The sequence below is a fragment of the Nerophis ophidion genome, linkage group LG21, assembly GCF_033978795.1.
Source record: "Nerophis ophidion isolate RoL-2023_Sa linkage group LG21, RoL_Noph_v1.0, whole genome shotgun sequence".
Classification (NCBI taxonomy): Eukaryota; Metazoa; Chordata; class Actinopteri; order Syngnathiformes; family Syngnathidae; genus Nerophis; species Nerophis ophidion.
The window spans coordinates 38,657,990-38,675,764 of NC_084631.1; the positions used below are offsets into that span (position 1 = coordinate 38,657,990).

At 40.8% G+C, this 17,775-nt stretch overlaps 1 protein-coding gene across 2 annotated transcripts in view; it reads left to right on the forward strand.

The window, feature by feature from the left end:
- The window catches only part of vps50 (VPS50 EARP/GARPII complex subunit), a 335,202-nt gene that overhangs the window by 149,482 nt on the left and 167,945 nt on the right, over nt 1–17,775 (forward strand). The gene's annotated exons all lie outside the window — the stretch shown is intronic.

Below are 17,775 nucleotides of genomic sequence, written 5' to 3' on the forward strand. Positions count from 1 at the left end.
CTGGTAGAGTGGCCGTGCCAGCAACTTAAGGGTTGCAGGTTCGATTCCCGCTTCCGCCATTCTAGTCACTGCCGTTGTGTCCTTGGGCAAGACACTTTACCCACCTGCTCCCAGTGCGTACCACACTGGTTTAAATGTAACTTAGATATTGGGTTTCACTATGTAAAGCGCTTTGAGTTACTAGAAAAAAGTGCTATATAAATATAATTCACTTCACTTCACTAAGGCCTTCTAGGACGTTACATTTGCACGTCCTGTGGTTCTATACTCACTGGGAGCAGAGCTATACCTGGGACCGTTACCGGATGAATTACAGAACACATACAGTTGATAGACCGTTGCGATTGCCAATCAGATCCACAAGTAACGAGACTGACTGGTAACTCACTTGTAATTCTAAAGTGAGTGTCAGGTTCAAACACTGATGATATCTATTAAACAAGACAAGAAGCAAGTTGTTCCAAAAGCTGTATGTACCTTTCAGCATTAATGGTGCCTTCACAGATGTGTAAGTTACCCATGCCTTGGGCACTAATGCACCCCCATACCATCACAGATGCTGGCTTTTGAACTTTGAGTCGATAACAGTCTGGTTGGTTCTCTTCCCCTTTGGTCCGGATGACACAATGTGGAATATTTCCAAAAACAATTTGAAATGTGGACTCGTCAGACCACAGAACACTTTTCCACTTTGCATCAGTCCATCTTAGATGATCTCGGGCCCAGAGAGGCCGGTGGCGTTTCTGGGTGTTGTTGATAAATGGCTTTCGTTTTGCATAGTAAAGCTTTAACTTGCACTTACAGATGTAGTGACGAATTGTATTTAGTGACAGTGGTTTTCTAAAGTGTTCCTGAGCCCATGTGGTGATATCCTTTAGAGATTGATGTCGGTTTTTGATACAGTGCCATCTGAGGGATGGAAGGTCACGGTCATTCAATGTTGGTTTCCGGCCATACCGCTTACGTGGAGTGATTTCTCCAGATTCTCTGAACCTTTTGATGATATTATGGAGCGTAGATGTTGAAAATTTCTTGCAATTGTACTTTGAGAAAGGTTGTTCTTAAACTATTTGACTATTTGCTCACGCAGTTGTGGACAAAGGGGTGTACCTCGCCCCATCCTTTCTTGTGAGAGACTGAGCATTTTTTGGGAAGCTGTTTTTATACCCAATCATGGCACCCACCTGTTCCCAATTAGCCTGCACACCTGTGGGATGTTCCAAATAAGTGTTTGATGAGCATTCCTCAACTTTCTCAGTATTTATTGCCACCTTTCCCAACTTCTTTGTCACGTGTTGCTGGCATCAAATTCTAAAGTTAATGATTATTTGCAAAAAAAAAAAATGTTTATGAGTTTGAACATCAAATATGTTGTAGCATATTCAACTGAATATGGGTTGAAAAGGATTTGCAAATCATTGTATTCTGTTTATATTTACATCTAACACAATTTCCCAACTCATATGGAAACGGGGTTTGTATAAACAGTCTCCATGTCTAAGTGCTCGGTTTTATACACCTGATCACCATTTGGATGAGTAGCCTAGTACTTTTGGCAAAATAGTGTATGTCTGAGTTTATATTCTCCGGCTTTAGAAGCTCTAACTTGGTCCATTCCTCACGAACTTGCTGAGAGTCCCCGGGAGATTGTGTATTGTTACAAGTCCTCTGGGACGGGTGGAGGCGACCATGTGTTTCTCTCACATTTCACGGTATATTCCGGCTTTAACAGTTTTCTTTTTTTTTTCTTTGCACTCCGCTTGCTTGTTGAGTTGTTAGTCTGGCACAGCTGTCACGCTCCACAATTTCAATGCCCTTCCCTTTACCTCTGCCTTCATTTTTATACTCCTTTCATCTCCTGCTTGGTTATGTTTTCCCTCTATATCAGGGGTGTCCAAAGTGCGGCCCGCAGCTAATTGTTTACCGGCCCGCCACACATTCTGGAAATGTTATTGCAAAAATTAATAAAAACAATTAAAATTAAAGCTGCAAGCAGCGTTGTTCGGGTCCGCCTTTGGCTGCTGCCCCCGAGACCCACGGCCGGATAAGCGTTAGAAGACGCCTTGGAGTCACTAGTTTGAGAATCTAATGCATTGTGAAAGTAATGCAGTTGTTGTATTGAAGTGAAAATATCAAACTTCCTGTTGATTTTTGCTAAAGTATGTTAGTTATTAAAATGTAGGTCTAAGTGAGACCTACATAGTGTTTTTTGTTTCATGTCTCTCCGACATTCCTACCGGAAGTTACAAGCAGTTTTGTCTGTTTTCTTCCTAGGAGCAGTTTGTCCGTGTTGTATTCCTAGGGCGGCGGTACAGCGCAATTTTGAGTTTTGAGGTTAGGTTTTTTCATCAGATCGCAATTTTTGCCAGACCTGATGTGTGTGTCAAGTTTGGTGAGTTTAGAAGCATTTTAAGGGGGTCAAATAACAGCTCAAAGAGGCAAAAATGACATTTTTTAGGAGACTTTGCACAGGGGTTTTTTGAAGGCGCATAAAATCAAAACCTGAGAACTTATCAAAACTCTGTTCTATAATTTTAATCAGAAGGGTTCAATCTCTCTCCTGTGCGAGTTTGAAGCCAAAACAACAAACGCACTCAGAGGAGATAATGTTTGAAGAAAGGTGACCGGTTTTTACATAACTTTTGTTTTGAAGGGGGGATTGCAAACTTCCTGTTGATTTTTGTTGGGGGTTGTCAATCTATGAAATGTAGGTCTAAGTGAGACCTACATAGAGGTTTTTGTTTCATGTCTCCGACATTCTTACCGGAAGTTACAAGCAGTTTTGTCTGTGTTTTCTTCCTAACAAACAAAATAATAGTTCAAACGTAAAATCGACAGATATATCTGAACTTGATCTCGTAACTAAAGTGTTGAAAGTAAAAGAAAAACCTAATAAAAATTTTTCACTTTATGAGTGAGGCGCCTTTTGGATCCCAAATATATTTAGTGGTTTTTTATTTATCTTTTCACTGTTATTACCGTATTTTTCGGACTATAAGTCGCAGTTTTTTTCATAGTTTGGTCAGGGGTGTGACTTATACTCAGGAGCGACTCGTGTGAAATTATTAACACATTACCGTAAAATATCAAATAATATTATTTAGCTCATTCACGTAAGAGACTAGACGTATAATATTTCATGGGATTTATGGATTAGGAGTGAGAGATAGTTTGGTAAAGGTATAGCATGTTCTATATGTTATAGTTATTTGAATGACTCTTACCATAATATTTTAGGTTAACATAGCAGTTGGTTATTTATGCCTCATATAACGTACACTTATTCAGCCTGTTCACTATTCTTTATTTATTTTAAATTGCCTTTCAAATGTCTATTCTTGATGTTGAGTTTTATCAAATAATTTTCCCCCCAAAAATGCAACTTAGATATCTTTTTTTCCTTCTTTATTATGCATTTTCGGCAGGTGCGACTTATACTCCGGAGCGACTTATACTCCAAAAAATGCTGTACTCAAAAATATACAAGAATTAAAATAAATCATGTCCTGCATTATTGATCTTTCACGGCTCTAATTACTTAATTTTTTTACTACTAAAAACAAAGGTGTTTTTGACAGAAAAGCCATAAAACCTTTTTTTAATTATTTTGTATTACTTTATTTCAACTTGAAGTTGATATAGTGATTTAGTGTAAGCGTTAAATAATAATAATAAAAATAACAATAATTTGACTTAGTTTTAACATTTTAATGACTTAGACCCTTTATGGTCCCCGGGACCCCTAAAGGTAAAATAAAAAAAAAAAATCCATATACTTTGTTATGGTTTGAAAATTAAAAATATAAAAATGGCCCCCACATGCTTTAATTTTTCTGTGTGCAGCCCACAGTGCAGAAAGTTTGGACACCCCTACTCTATATATATATATAGGGGCAGCATAGCTCGGTTGGTAGAGCGGCTGTGCCAGCAACTTGAGGGTTGCAGGTTCGATTCCCGCTTCCACCATCCTAGTCACTGCCGTTGTGTCCTTGGGCAAGACACTTTACCCACCTGCTCCCAGTGCCACCCACACTGGATTAAATGTAACTTAGATATTGGGTGTCACTATGTAAAGTGCTTTGAGTCACTAGAGAAAAAGCGCTATATAAATATAATTCACAATTCACATATATATACAGTATGTTAATAGAAGCCGCATTTTTACCAAGTCAGCAGTTTTGGCTCGAATCCTAGTTTTTTTGCCCGTTTTTTTGCATGCAAAAGCCACAATATTAAAGTACATGAGTGAGATTGCTAGAAGTGTGCAATCTTGTTCACAAACAAACAAACATTCTCAGCAATTTAAGCTTGATGGATTGTGTCGTTTGCACTATTGGCTGACTATGTTCTTGTAGGGCGGGGGTTTGGCAACCCGTGGATCTCGCTGCTTTTTCAAAAATGTATGAAAATGGATGCTTTGTGGACTTGGAGAAGGCATTGGACCGTGTCCCTCGGGAAGTCCTGTGGGGAGTGCTTAGAGAGTATGGAGTATCAGGATCTCTGATTGTGTCAGATCAGTGTCAGAGCTTGGTCCGCATCGCCGGCAGTAAGTCGGGACACGTTTCCAGTGAGGGTTGGACTCCGCCAAGGCTGCAATTTGTCACCCTGTTCATAACTTTTATGGACAGAATTTCTAGGCGCAGTCAGGGCGTTGAGGGGTTCCGGTTTGGTGGCTGCAGGATTAGGTCTCTGCTTTTTGCAGATGATGTGGTCCTGATGGCTTCATCTGGCCAGGATCTTCAGCCGAGTGTGAAGCGACTGGGATGAGAATCGGCACCTCCAAGTCCGAGTCCATGGTTCTCGCCCGGAAAAGGGTGGAGTGCCATCTCCGGGTCGGGGAGGAGACCCTGCCCCAAGTGGAGGAGTTCAAGTACCTCGGAGTCTTGTTCACGACTTAAGGAAGAGTGGATGGTGATATCAACAGGCGGATCGGTGCTGCGTCTTCAGTAATGCGGACTCTGTATCGAAGAAGGAGCTGAGCCGGAAGGCAAAGCTCTCAATTTACCTGTCCATCTACGTTCCCATCCTCACCTATGGTCATGAGCTTTGGGTTATGACCGAAAGGACAAGATCAAAGGTACGAGCGTCCCAAATGAGTTTGAGGCTCTCCCTTAGAGATAGGGTGAGAAGCTCTCTCATCCAGGGGGAGATCAAAGTAAAGCCACTGCTCCTTCACATGGAGAGGAGCCAGATGAGGTGGTTCGGGATCCCTTGGGAGGCGTTCAGGTTGCTTATCAGAGGTCGGGTCGCGGGGGCAACAGCCAAAGCAGGGAAGCCCAGACTTCCCTCTCCCCAGCCACTTCGTCTAGCTCTTCCCGGGGGATCCCAAGGCGTTCCCAGGCCAGCCAGGAGACATAGTCTTCCCAACGTGTCCTGGGTCTTCCCCGTGGCCTCCTACCGGTTGGACGTGCCCTAAACACCTCCCTAGGGAGGCGTTCGGGTGGCATCCTGACCAGATGCCCGAACCACCTCATCTGGCTCCTCTTCAAGTGGAGGAGCAGCGGCTTTACTTTGAGTTCCTCCCGGATGACAGAGCTTCTCAAGTCATCAATTTTTATTTTTTTCATTTAACGCTTGAATCTCGAGATCAACTTCAGGTTTGTCTGTCGTCAAAACATTTTTTAAAATTGCGTTTTTTTATGTTTATGGCCTTTATGCCAAAACCCTTATTTATAGTGGGGCACATTTAACTTTCTCCTTCATGTGCAAAGTGAGAAACACAGCTGATGCTCCAGAAGGAAGTAACCCCAAAGATAGCAAACGGTCAAAAAGAGTGCACATTTAACTTTATAAATAAGCAGGACCGTCATGATGCATTTCAGGCTAACTAGCTAACTAAGTAGCAGGATTGTTTTAGAGCGGGATTGTAACTTTAGCCGTCAAAACAACAAATGTACGACGTGCACAGAAGTTGTCTATAGTGTGCTAGACAGGTTTTTATTTGTCAAACAGACCTGGTGTTAAGTGGAGCTGATATATTTTACTACAAGCAGTGATGAGTACTTACTTTCTTGAAAAAGTTTCTTATGTCCATTTTGCATCCGTTCACGTTCTTCTTCTGCAGCGCTGTGTGCTTCATGACTGCACACCTGCAGGACCGCAAGCAAGGTCGCAGAGAAAATGTGGACTGGACTTTGAGTTATGTGGGCATTTTCTATATGAACAAGTGGAATGGATTGGATACTGACGCACTAAAGGGGCTCTTTACCTTGCGCTATGAGGTGAGGGGGAACTGAGTGAATAATGACAGGTTATATGATGATTTATTTAAACTCATATTCGGGCCACTTGAGCTCCCCTAAAATAGGCCTAACAACGCCAATGACTCTCACACTATTATGTTAGAGCCACTATGGACTGGACTCTCACACTATTATGTTAGATCCACTATGGACTGGACTCTCACACTATTATGTTAGATCCACTATGGACTGGACTCTGACTATTATGTTAGATCCACTATGGACTGGACCCTCACACTATTATCTTAGATCCACTATGGACTGGACTCTCACACTATTATGTTAGATCCACTATGGACTGGACTCTCACTATTATGTTAGATCCACTATTGACTGGACTCTCACACTATTATGTTAGATCCACTATGGACTGGACTCTCACACTATTATGTTAGATCCACTATGGACTGGACTCTCACTATTATGTTAGATCCACTATTGACTGGACTCTCACACTATTATGTTAGATCCACTATGGACTGGACTCACACTATTATGTTAGATCCACTATGGACTAGACTCTCACACTATTATGTTGGATCCACTATGGCCTGGACTCTCACACTATTATGTTAGGTCCACTATGGACTGGACTCTCGCTATTATGTTAGATCCACTACAGACTGGACTCTCACATTATTATGTTAGATCCACTATGGACTTGACTCTCACACTATTACGTTAAATCCACTATGGACTGGACTCCCACACTATTACGTTAGATCCACTATGGACTGGACTCTCACACTATTATGTTAGACTACTATGGACTTGACTCTCACACTGTTATGTTAGATCCACTATGGACTTGATTCTCACACTATTATGTTAAATCCACTATGGACTGGACTCTCACACTATTATGTTAAATCCACTATGGACTTGACTCTCACACTATTACGTTAAATCCACTATGGACTGGACTCTCACTATTATGTTAGATCCACTATGGACTGGACTCTCACACTATTATGTTAAATCCACTATGGACTGGACTCTCACAATATGGGGTCCCCACATCTGCAGTCCCCTCCCTGGTTTCTCATTGTCATCCCATTGGGTTGAGTCTTTCCTTTCCCTGATGTCGGATCTGAGCCTGAGGATGTGGTTGTGGCTTTTGCAGCCCTTTGAGACACTTGTGATTTAGGGCTATATAAATAAACATTGATTAATTGATTGATTGATATATATATAAGGTTTTTCATTTTTTGTGGGTCCAGACAATTTATTTTTTGGTGTTTTTGGTCCAATATGGCTCTTTCAACATTTTGGGTTGCAGACCCCCGATGTTGGGCAACAAACACACACACACACACACACACACACACACACACACACATTAAAAAGCAGTATTTTAAGCGTGCCTTCATTAGAGCTCCCCTTACTTTTGTCACCTTGTTAAAGGCTTTTTTAATGGACGTGTTTGTGCGGAGGAGAGTTAGGACGGAAAGATGTTGAAGCCCACATTGCACCCCCTGAACTCTCATTTTTAATTATGTGACTTTATATTCAAGAGCAAAAGGACCAGAGTCAGAGGTCAGCGAGGTAAGGAGAGGTCGTATTAATTTTACATGCACAGCTCATCATTATTGACTCCTCATCAATGCCAGCGTCTGCACAGCCTCTTGTCTTGTCTCCCTTTGAAGGGGAGGACTAGAAAACCTGGACTTTAGACTAGCGAGCACACAGCAAAGAGGTCATGAAACTAGGTAGGCGTGGTGGAGCTATACCACTCTGTCATAAACATGTGTCTTATAGTGAAACCACACTACATACGCCAAATGGGGTGTCCAAACTTTTTCCACCGAGGGCCGCAGACTGAAAGAACAAAGTATGCAGGGGCCACTTTGATATTTTTCTTTTTTAAAAGCAATACAATAGCTGTTGTTTTTTGACCTTTATGGCTTTCTTCAAGTTTCATTCCCGGTCAGCAGAAAGGTCTCAGTCATAAAAATGTTAGAAATAAGTCCATCCATCCATCTTCTTCCGCTTATCCGAGGTCGGGTCGCGGGGGCAGCAGCCCAAGCAGGGAAGCCCAGACTTCCCTCTCCCCAGCCACTTCGTCTAGCTCTTCCCGGGGGATCCCGAGGCGTTCCCAGGCCAGCCGGGAGACATAGTCTTGCCAACGTGTCCTGGGTCTTCCCCGTGGCCTCCTACCGGTTGGACGTGCCCTAAACACCTCCCTAGGGAGGCGTTCGGGTGGCATCCTGACCAGATGCCCGAGTCACCTCATCTGGCTCCTCTCCATGTGGAGGAGCAGCGGCTTTACTTTGAGTTCCTCCTGGATGAGAGAGCTTCTCAAGTCATCAATTTTTATTTTTTTTCATTTAACGCTTGAATCTCGAGATCAACTTCAGGTCTGTCTGTCGTTAAAACATTTTTTAAATTTTTGTTTTTTATGTTTATGGCCTTTATGTCAAAACCCTAATTTACAGTGGGGCAAAAAAGTATTTAGTCAGCCAGCGATTGTGCTAGTTCTGCCTTTTAAAATGATGACAGAGGTCTGTAATGTTCATCATAGGTACACTTCAACTGTGAGAGACAGAATGTGAAAAAAAAATCCAGGAATTCACATTTATTTGTAAATGATGGTGGAAAATAAGTATTTGGTCAAGCATTCAAAGCTCTCACTGATGGAAGGAGGTTTTGGCTCCAAATCTCACGATACATGGCCTCATTCATTCTTTCCTTAACACGGATCAATCGTCCTGTCCCCTTAGCAGAAAAACAGCCCCAAAGCATGATGTTTCCACCCCCATGCTTCACAGTAGGTATGGTGTTCTTGGGATGCAACTCAGTATTCTTCTTCCTCCAAACACGACAAGTTGAGTTTATACCAAAATGGATACATGGATGATACAGCAGAGGATGAAACCAAAATAGAACTTTTTGGTATAAACTCAACTCGTCGTGTTTGGAGGAAGAAGAATACTGAGTTGCATCCCAAGAACACCATACCTACTGTGAAGCATGGGGGTGGAAACGTCATGCTTTGGGGCTGTTTTTCTGCTAAGGGGACAGGACGATTGATCCGTGTTAAGGAAAGAATGAATGGGGCCATGTATCGTGAGATTTTGAGCCAAAACCTCCTTCCATCAGTGAGAGCTTTGAATGCTTGACCAAATACTTATTTTCCACCATAATTTACAAATAAATGTGAATTCCTAGATTTTTTTTTCACATTCTGCCTCTCACAGTTGAAGTGTACCTATGATGAAAATTACAGACCTCTGTCATCATTTTAAGTGGGAGAACTTGCACAATCGCTGGCTGACTGAATACTTTTTTTGCCCCATTGAATATGACAAACACACAAACTATGCAACATTTTTCCTCCAAAACATTTCAAAGTGGATTATTTGACGTGAAGTAATCAGTCAATAATTCATAACAATAAATGAAGAATAAGTGTTAAAAATAAGCTAAATGTATATTTATACGTTTTTTTACTTTTAATGCTTAAGTCTGTAGATCTCTTGATTCTAAGATTTTATCATTTTTTTCATACTTTTTTGTTTGTTTGATGCCCTTTTTGTGAAAGAAAACTTTGTTTCGCACAAAATATGCAATATTATCCCCCCAAAGTGTAATTGTTCCAGTGAAGTAATTGGAGGCTTCAGCTGGTCAATAACAGTCCGCATGGCAGCTTTGTGTTTTTAGTGTCAACATTGCAACTTTTTCTTGTTACATGTCTCTGTTTACTCTTGTATTACACTCTTTTATGTTTTAAATTTTTATTATAGTATTTTTTAGAATGGGTCAGGGGCCATTAACAAATTTTCTGGGGGCCATCAAAACTGTGGCCGCCATTATGATGTGCAGTGCTGATTTTAAATGACAATAAGCTTTGAACTATAAAAAGTACAGTGTTGTGTGTTTGTGATCATGTTCTGTTTAGTTATGTTCTGTTTTGTTTTGGACTCCATTAGTTCCAGTTTTTGCGCACCCTGGTTTGCTTTAGTTTCCATGACTACCAACTAGTTTTCACCTGTCACGTCCCGCCCCTGGTTCATTTTACAGTTTGTACCTCATAATGTTGACAAAATAAAAGAATAATAAATGACACAATATTTTTACTGCATGCGTCGGCGAGGAATAGCTAAACATGCTTCACTACACACTGTAGGAGGATAAAAACGCCATAGGTGGCTCTTAGAGATGCGCGGATAGGCAATTATATCATCCGCAACCGCATCACTAAAGTCGTCGTCCACCTGCCATCCACCCGAACCAACATTTTATCAGAACCGCAACCACCCGCCCGTTGTTATATATCCGGAGTCGGCGACCTTTACTACTAAAAGAGCTAGTTTGACCCGTGTCACAAAGTAAAGAAGATAATGGGAGCCGCCAACGTTCTCGCGAATATCCGATGGTGCTCATCCAGATAACGGGAAAAAGGGCGTGCTGTGAAGCCGTTGCCTCTGACGCCTTCAACAACATGTACGAACCGTTTGCAAGTCCAGCAACATGTTGTATGCAGCTTCCGCAGATACACGTACGAGATTGAAGGGCATACTGGGTGACACAGAGTACACTAATGGTTGTGATATAAACAATTTTAACACTCTTAGTAATATGCGCCACGCTGTGAAGCCACACCAAACAAGAATGACAAACACATTTCGAGAGAACATCCTTACAGTAACACAACATAAACGCAACACAACAAATACCCAGAATCCTTTGCATCCATGACACGTCTTGAATATAATAAAAATAATAATGGATTAGATTTATGTCGCGCTTTTCTATTGTTAGATACTCAAAGCGCTCACAGAGAAGTGGGAACCCATCATTCATTCACACCTGGTGGTGGTAAGCTACATCTGTAGCCACAGCTGCCCTGGGGTAGACTGACGGAAGCGTGGCTGCCAGTTTGCGCCTACGGCCCCTCCGACCACCACCTATCATTCATTCATCATTCATTCACCAGTGTGAGCGGCACCGGGGGCAAACGGTGAAGTGTCCTGCCCAAGGACACAACGGCAGCGACTTTGATGTTAATAGGTGGGAAGCGAACCTGCAACCCTCAGGTTTCTGGCACGGGCGCTCTACCCACTACGCCATGCCGTCCAATATATTTTACACCCCCGCACCCCCAACCCCGCCCACTTTACTTACACACGAGGTTGGGGGGTGGCGGGGTTTGCTGCTAGCGGGGTGTATAATATAGTCAGGGAGCATCATGGATGCAAAGGATTCTGGGTATTTGTTGTGTTGTGTTTATGTTGTGTTACTGTGAGGATGTTCTCCCGAAATGTGTTTGTCATTCTTGTTTGGTGTGGCTTCACAGCGTGACACATATTAGTAAGAGTGTTAAAATTGTTTATATCACAACCATTAGTGTACTTTGTATTAAGTAGATTGTACATGTAGAAGGCATCAAAGGCAAAGGCTTCATAGCACACCCTAATACTTATTAACTGGGTGACTGCCGGCAGACATTCTTGAGAATGTTAACGTCTCCTAATGTCTTCTTCGCTTTGTGACACGGGTCCAAAATGGCTCTTTGAACCCTGAACCAAGTATATCAAATATTTCCGAATGGTTCAACCGCCACCCGCCCGAATCTATTTAAAATCTATTTTTTCGTCATTTCACCCGCCCGACCCACGGTTTATCCAGGGATGAGACCGCAAACCGCGCATCTCTAGTAGATCTACACCCGACATCCACTGTAATGATACCAAGTACAATAGTGTATCCTGTCAATACTGCATAATTATATCAATACTTTTTTCTTTATTTTTTTTAAATTCATATTATGTTTATGAACTCAGAAAATACATCCCTGGACACATGAGGACTTTGAATATGACCAATTTAAGATCCTGTAACCCTTGATATCGGATCGATACCCCAAATGTGTGGTATCATCCAAAACTAATGTAAAGTATGAAAGAAGAGAAGAATAAGTGATTATTACATTTTAACAGAAGTGTAGATAGAACATGTTGAAACAAAAAATAAGCAGACATTAACAGTAGATGAACAAGTAGATTAATATTCAATTTTTTACAGTTTGTCCCTCATAATGTTGACGAAATAAAAGAATAATAAATGTTACTGCATATGTCAGCGAGGAATAGCTAAACATGCTTCACTACACACTGTAGGAGGATACATGCCATGGGTGGATCTACACCTGACATCCACTGTAATGATACCAAGTACAAGAGCGCATCTAGTCGATACTACTATGATTACAACGATATGTTTTAGCGTCACAAAATCTTTTTTCTTTAAAATTTGTGTTTACAAACTCAGGAAATACGTCCCTGCACACTTTGAATATGACCAATGTCTGATCCTGTAACTACTTGGTATCGGATCGATACCTAAATGTGTGGTATCATCCAAAACTAATGTAAAGTATCAAAGAAGAGAAGAATAAGTGATTATTATATTTTAACAGAAGTGTAGATAGAACATGTTGAAACAGAAATTATGCAGATATTAACAGTAGATGAACAAGTAGATTAATAATCAATTTTTTACAGTTTGTCCCTCATAATGTTGACGAAATAAAAGAATAATAAATGACACTATACGTTACTGCATACGTCAGCGAGGAATAGCTAAACATGCTTCACTACACACTGTAGGAGGATACATGCCATGGGTGGATCTACACCTGACATCCACTGTAATGATACCAAGTACAAGAGCGCATCTAGTCGATACTACTAGGATTACAACGATATGTTTTAGCGTCACAAAATCTTTTTTCTTTAAAATTTGTGTTTACAAACTCAGGAAATACGTCCCTGCACACTTTGAATATGACCAATGTCTGATCCTGTAACTACTTGGTATCGGATCGATACCTAAATGTGTGGTATCATCCAAAACTAATGTAAAGTATCAAAGAAGAGAAGAATAAGTGATTATTATATTTTAACAGAAGTGTAGATAGAACATGTTGGAACAGAAATTATGCAGATATTAACAGTAAATGAACAAGAGGATTAATAATATTTTTTTACAGTTTGTCCCTCATAATGTACAAAATAATAGGTGTATAAATGACACAATATGTTACTGCATACTAATTAGGAGTCTTCGTTAGTTTTCTTACTACTAAAAGACAAGTTGTATATTTTATTTAAGGACTTAATAGCAATAAATAATAAACATATGTTTCATGTACCTCAAGATTTTTTGTTCAAATAAAGCCAATGATGACATTTTTTGTGGTCCCCTTTATTTAGAAAAGTACCGTGATACATTTTGGGTACCGGTACCAAAATATTGTTGTGGAGACAACACTAGTTTGCAGCAAGTTTATGCATGAATGGTGCTTTTATTTTACGGTAAAAAGCAAAAAAAGTAAGCAAGTCAGTTTTTATTTTAGACTTAGACTCCCTTTTTATTGTCATTCAAATTAGAACTTTACAGTACAGATAAGAACAACATTTTGTTGGATTAGTTTATGGTAGTGCAGGATTAAAAAAGCAAATGGGTGCATATATAAATAAATTACAGTACAGATAAATATATTGCACTTTTTCATATGCACCCACATTTATGGATGTATGTTATATTGTCTTTTTATTCCAGCAAGTTCATCCATTTTGTGGGGGGAACTGAGGGGATTTTAATTCCCGTTTTTGCCCCCGCTTCGCAGAAACCCATGGCATCTACACTAAAATGGTAGTCTTCAAAAGAGCAGCGGCACAGCTTTGCAGATATTAAGTTTGGTTGATGGATGCCGGTCTTCGGCAAATAAAAAGATTGTTGACAAAACTAGTACAGGTCTACCCGGCTTGGAGCATTTTTCACTTGTAATATGGAGCTTCTTGTCAGGCAAGATTGAGTTCAGCAGAGGCAGAAGCAACGCAACACACACACACACACACACACACACACACACACGCACACACACACACACACACAATAGGAGCAGTGATTGTGTGTTGCTGAGGTTGTATAGCTCATTAAACCCACTTACACACGCACACACACACACCTCGTAACCATATATGGTCTTCCTGTGCCACAGTTGCTTGGCAACATGCTACAGACATAGTCGGCTCCTTGAGAACTAGGAGAGTAAAATATATAGCTTGTTTTTGGTCTTTAGTTTTTTTAATTTTTACACACCTGTCATTCTATATAACAGCTGTCTTTATATTGCATTTTTACACCATCCACCTAGAATTATATAAGTGTTTGTCCTGTGCAAGGTTAGCGCTCCACTGTCCTCCATCACTGTGTTGAATTGTGCCTTTCATGCAGAGGATAGGTCTTTATTGTCATTGCACAAGTACAAACCCCGTTTCCATATGAGTTGGCAAATTGTGTTAGATGTAAACATAAACAGAATACAATGATTTGCAAATCCTTTTCAACCCATATTCAGTTGAATATGCTACAAAGACAACATATTTGATGTTCAAACTCATAAAAAAAATTTTTTTTTGCAAATAATCATTAACTTTAGAATTTGACGCCAGCAACACGTGCCAAAGTAGTTGGGAAAGGGCATGTTCACCACTGTGTTACATCACATTTTCTTTTAACACTCAATAAACGTTTGGGAACTGAGGAAACTAATTGTTGAAGCTTTAAAAGTGGACTTCTTTCTCATTCTTGTTTTATGTAGAGCTTCAGTCGTTCAACAGTCGTATTTTACGCTTCATAATTTGCCACAGATTTTTGATGGGAGACAGGTCTGGACTGCAGGCGGGCCAGGAAAGTACCCACACTCTTTTACTACAAAGCCACGCTGTTGTAACACGTGGCTTGGCATTGTCTTGCTAAAATAAACAGAGGCGTCCATGATAACGTTGCTTGGATGACAACATATGTTGCTCCAAAAGCTGTATGGACCATTCAGCATTAATGGTGCCTTCACAGATGTGTAACTTACCCATGCTTTGGGCACTAATGCACCCCCATACCATCACAGATGCTGGCTTTTACACTTTGCGCCTATAACAATCCGGATGGTTATTTTCCTCTTTGTTCCGGAGAACACCACATCCACCGTTTCCAAATATAATTTGAAATGTGGACTCATCAGACCACAGAACACTTTTCCACTTTGCATCAGTCCATCTTAGGTGAGTTCGGGCCCAGCCAAGCCGGCGGCCTTCCTGGGTGTTGTTGATAAATGGCTTTCGCATTGCAAGGTAGAGTTTTAACTTGCACTTACAGATGTAGCGACCAACTGTAGTTACTGACAGTGGTTTTATGTATTGTTTCTGAGCCCGTGTGGTGATATCCTTTACACACGGATGTCGGTTTTTGATGCAGTACCGCCTGAGGGATCAAAGGTCCGTAATATAATCGCTTACGTGCAGGAATTTCTCCAGATTCTCTGAACCTTTTGATGATTTTACGGACCGTAGATGGTAAAATCCCTAAATTCCTTGCAATAGCTCGTTGAGAAATGTTCTAAAACTTTTTGCCAATTTTCTTACAAATTGGTGTACCTCACCCCATCTTTGTTTGTGAATTACTTAGCATTTTTTGGGAAGCTGTTTTTATACCCAATCATGGCACCCACCTGTTCCCAATTAGCCTGCACACCTGTGGGATGCTCCATATAAGAGTTTGATGAGCATTCCTCAACTTTATCAGGATTTATTGCCACCCTTCCCAACTTTGTTGTCATGTGTTGCTGGCATTAAATTCTAAAGTTAATGATTGTTTGCAAAAAAAAATAATTTAGGAGTTTGAACATCAAATATGTTGTCTTTGTAGCATATTCAACTGAATATGGGTTGAAAAGGATTTGCAAATCATTGTATTCTGTTTATATTTACATCTAACACCATTTCCCAACTCATATGGAAACGGGGTTTGTACAAGGAAACTTTTGTTTTCAGCACAAACGTGTTCAAGATGAGACAAACAGTGTACATGCTTACAGAACAGGAACACTGATGGGTCGCCACAAGGCGCCCCTTAAAAGATGCGCTGGGGAAGAAGATGAGTTAAAAACACAATCCAGACTGGGCTCCTAAGGGGGCCTAGTCTGGAGTGGGGAAAAAACCCCTCCATGCCCTGCACACAAAAACATGTTACATATAAGCACTGATGGACCGAATAATACAAAAATAAGTTTCCCAGGAAGTGGGTCAATTAAACATGCTGTTTGTTTCATCCCATTTACACTTCACAAACAGTTCCTCTAATGTCATCAAAAAGAGAGAGACTATTTTGGAGGGCAATATCCGTCGTATAAAAGGGCAAAGAAAAACTCACAACCCATTGGGACGTCAATGTGAATGACTGAGGAACCTTAGGGGTATGGTTTAAGTTTTCATTGTATATTAGTGCAATTTTGTCAATTGAGGCGAGAGTCCGGCTGATCATATCCATGTTTGAAGTTTAGATTTGGAGGACAGGGAGTTGAACCAAGCGACCGCCACTTTGCAGATATATGTAGACTGTAATATGATGGCAGTCGCACATAAGAGACACGTGTAGACTGCAATATGATGGCAGTCACACATAAGAGATGTGTGTAGACTGCAATCTGATGGCAGTCCAACATAAGAGACACAAGTAGACTGCAATATGATGGCAGTCACACAAAAGTGATTTGTGCAGACTGCAATATGATGGCGGTCACACAGAAGAGATACATGTAGACTGCAATATGATGGCAGTCACACATAAGAGACACGTGTAGACTGCAATATGATGGCAGTCACACATAAGAGATGCGTGTAGACTGCAATCTGATGGCAGTCCAACATAAGAGACACAAGTAGACTGCAATATGATGGCAGTCACACAAAAGTGATTTGTGCAGACTGCAATATGATGGCGGTCACACAGAAGAGATACATGTAGACTGCAATATGACAGCAGTCACACATAACATATGTGTGGACTGCAATACGATGGCAGTCACACATAAGAGATATGTGTAGACTGGAATAGGATGGCAATCACACATTAGAGATACTTTTAGACTGCAGTATGATGGCAGTCACACATAAGTGATTTGTGCAGACTGCAATACGATGGCAGTCACACATAAGAGAAACGTGTAGACTGCAATATGATGGCAGTCACATGTAAGAGATACGTGTGGACTGCAATATGATGGCAGTCACACATAAGAGATATGTGTAGACTGCAATATGATGGCAGTCACACATAAGTGATATGTGTAGACTGCTATATGATGGCAGTCACACTTAAGAAATACTTGCAGAGATCAATATGATGGAAGTCACGCATACGAGATACGTGTAGAATGCAATATGATGGCAGTCACACATAAGAGAAACGTGTAGGCTGCAATGTGATGGCAGTCACATGTAAGAGATACATGTGGACTGCAATATGATGGCAGTCACATGTAAGAGATATGTGTAGACTGGAATAGGATGGCAATCACACATAAGAGATACTTTTAGACTGCAATATGATGGCAGTCACACATAAGAAATATGTGCAGACTTCAATATGATGGCAGTCACACATAAGAAATACTTGCAGAGATCAATATGATGGAAGTCACGCATACGAGATACGTGTAGAATGCAATATGATGGCAGTCACACATTTG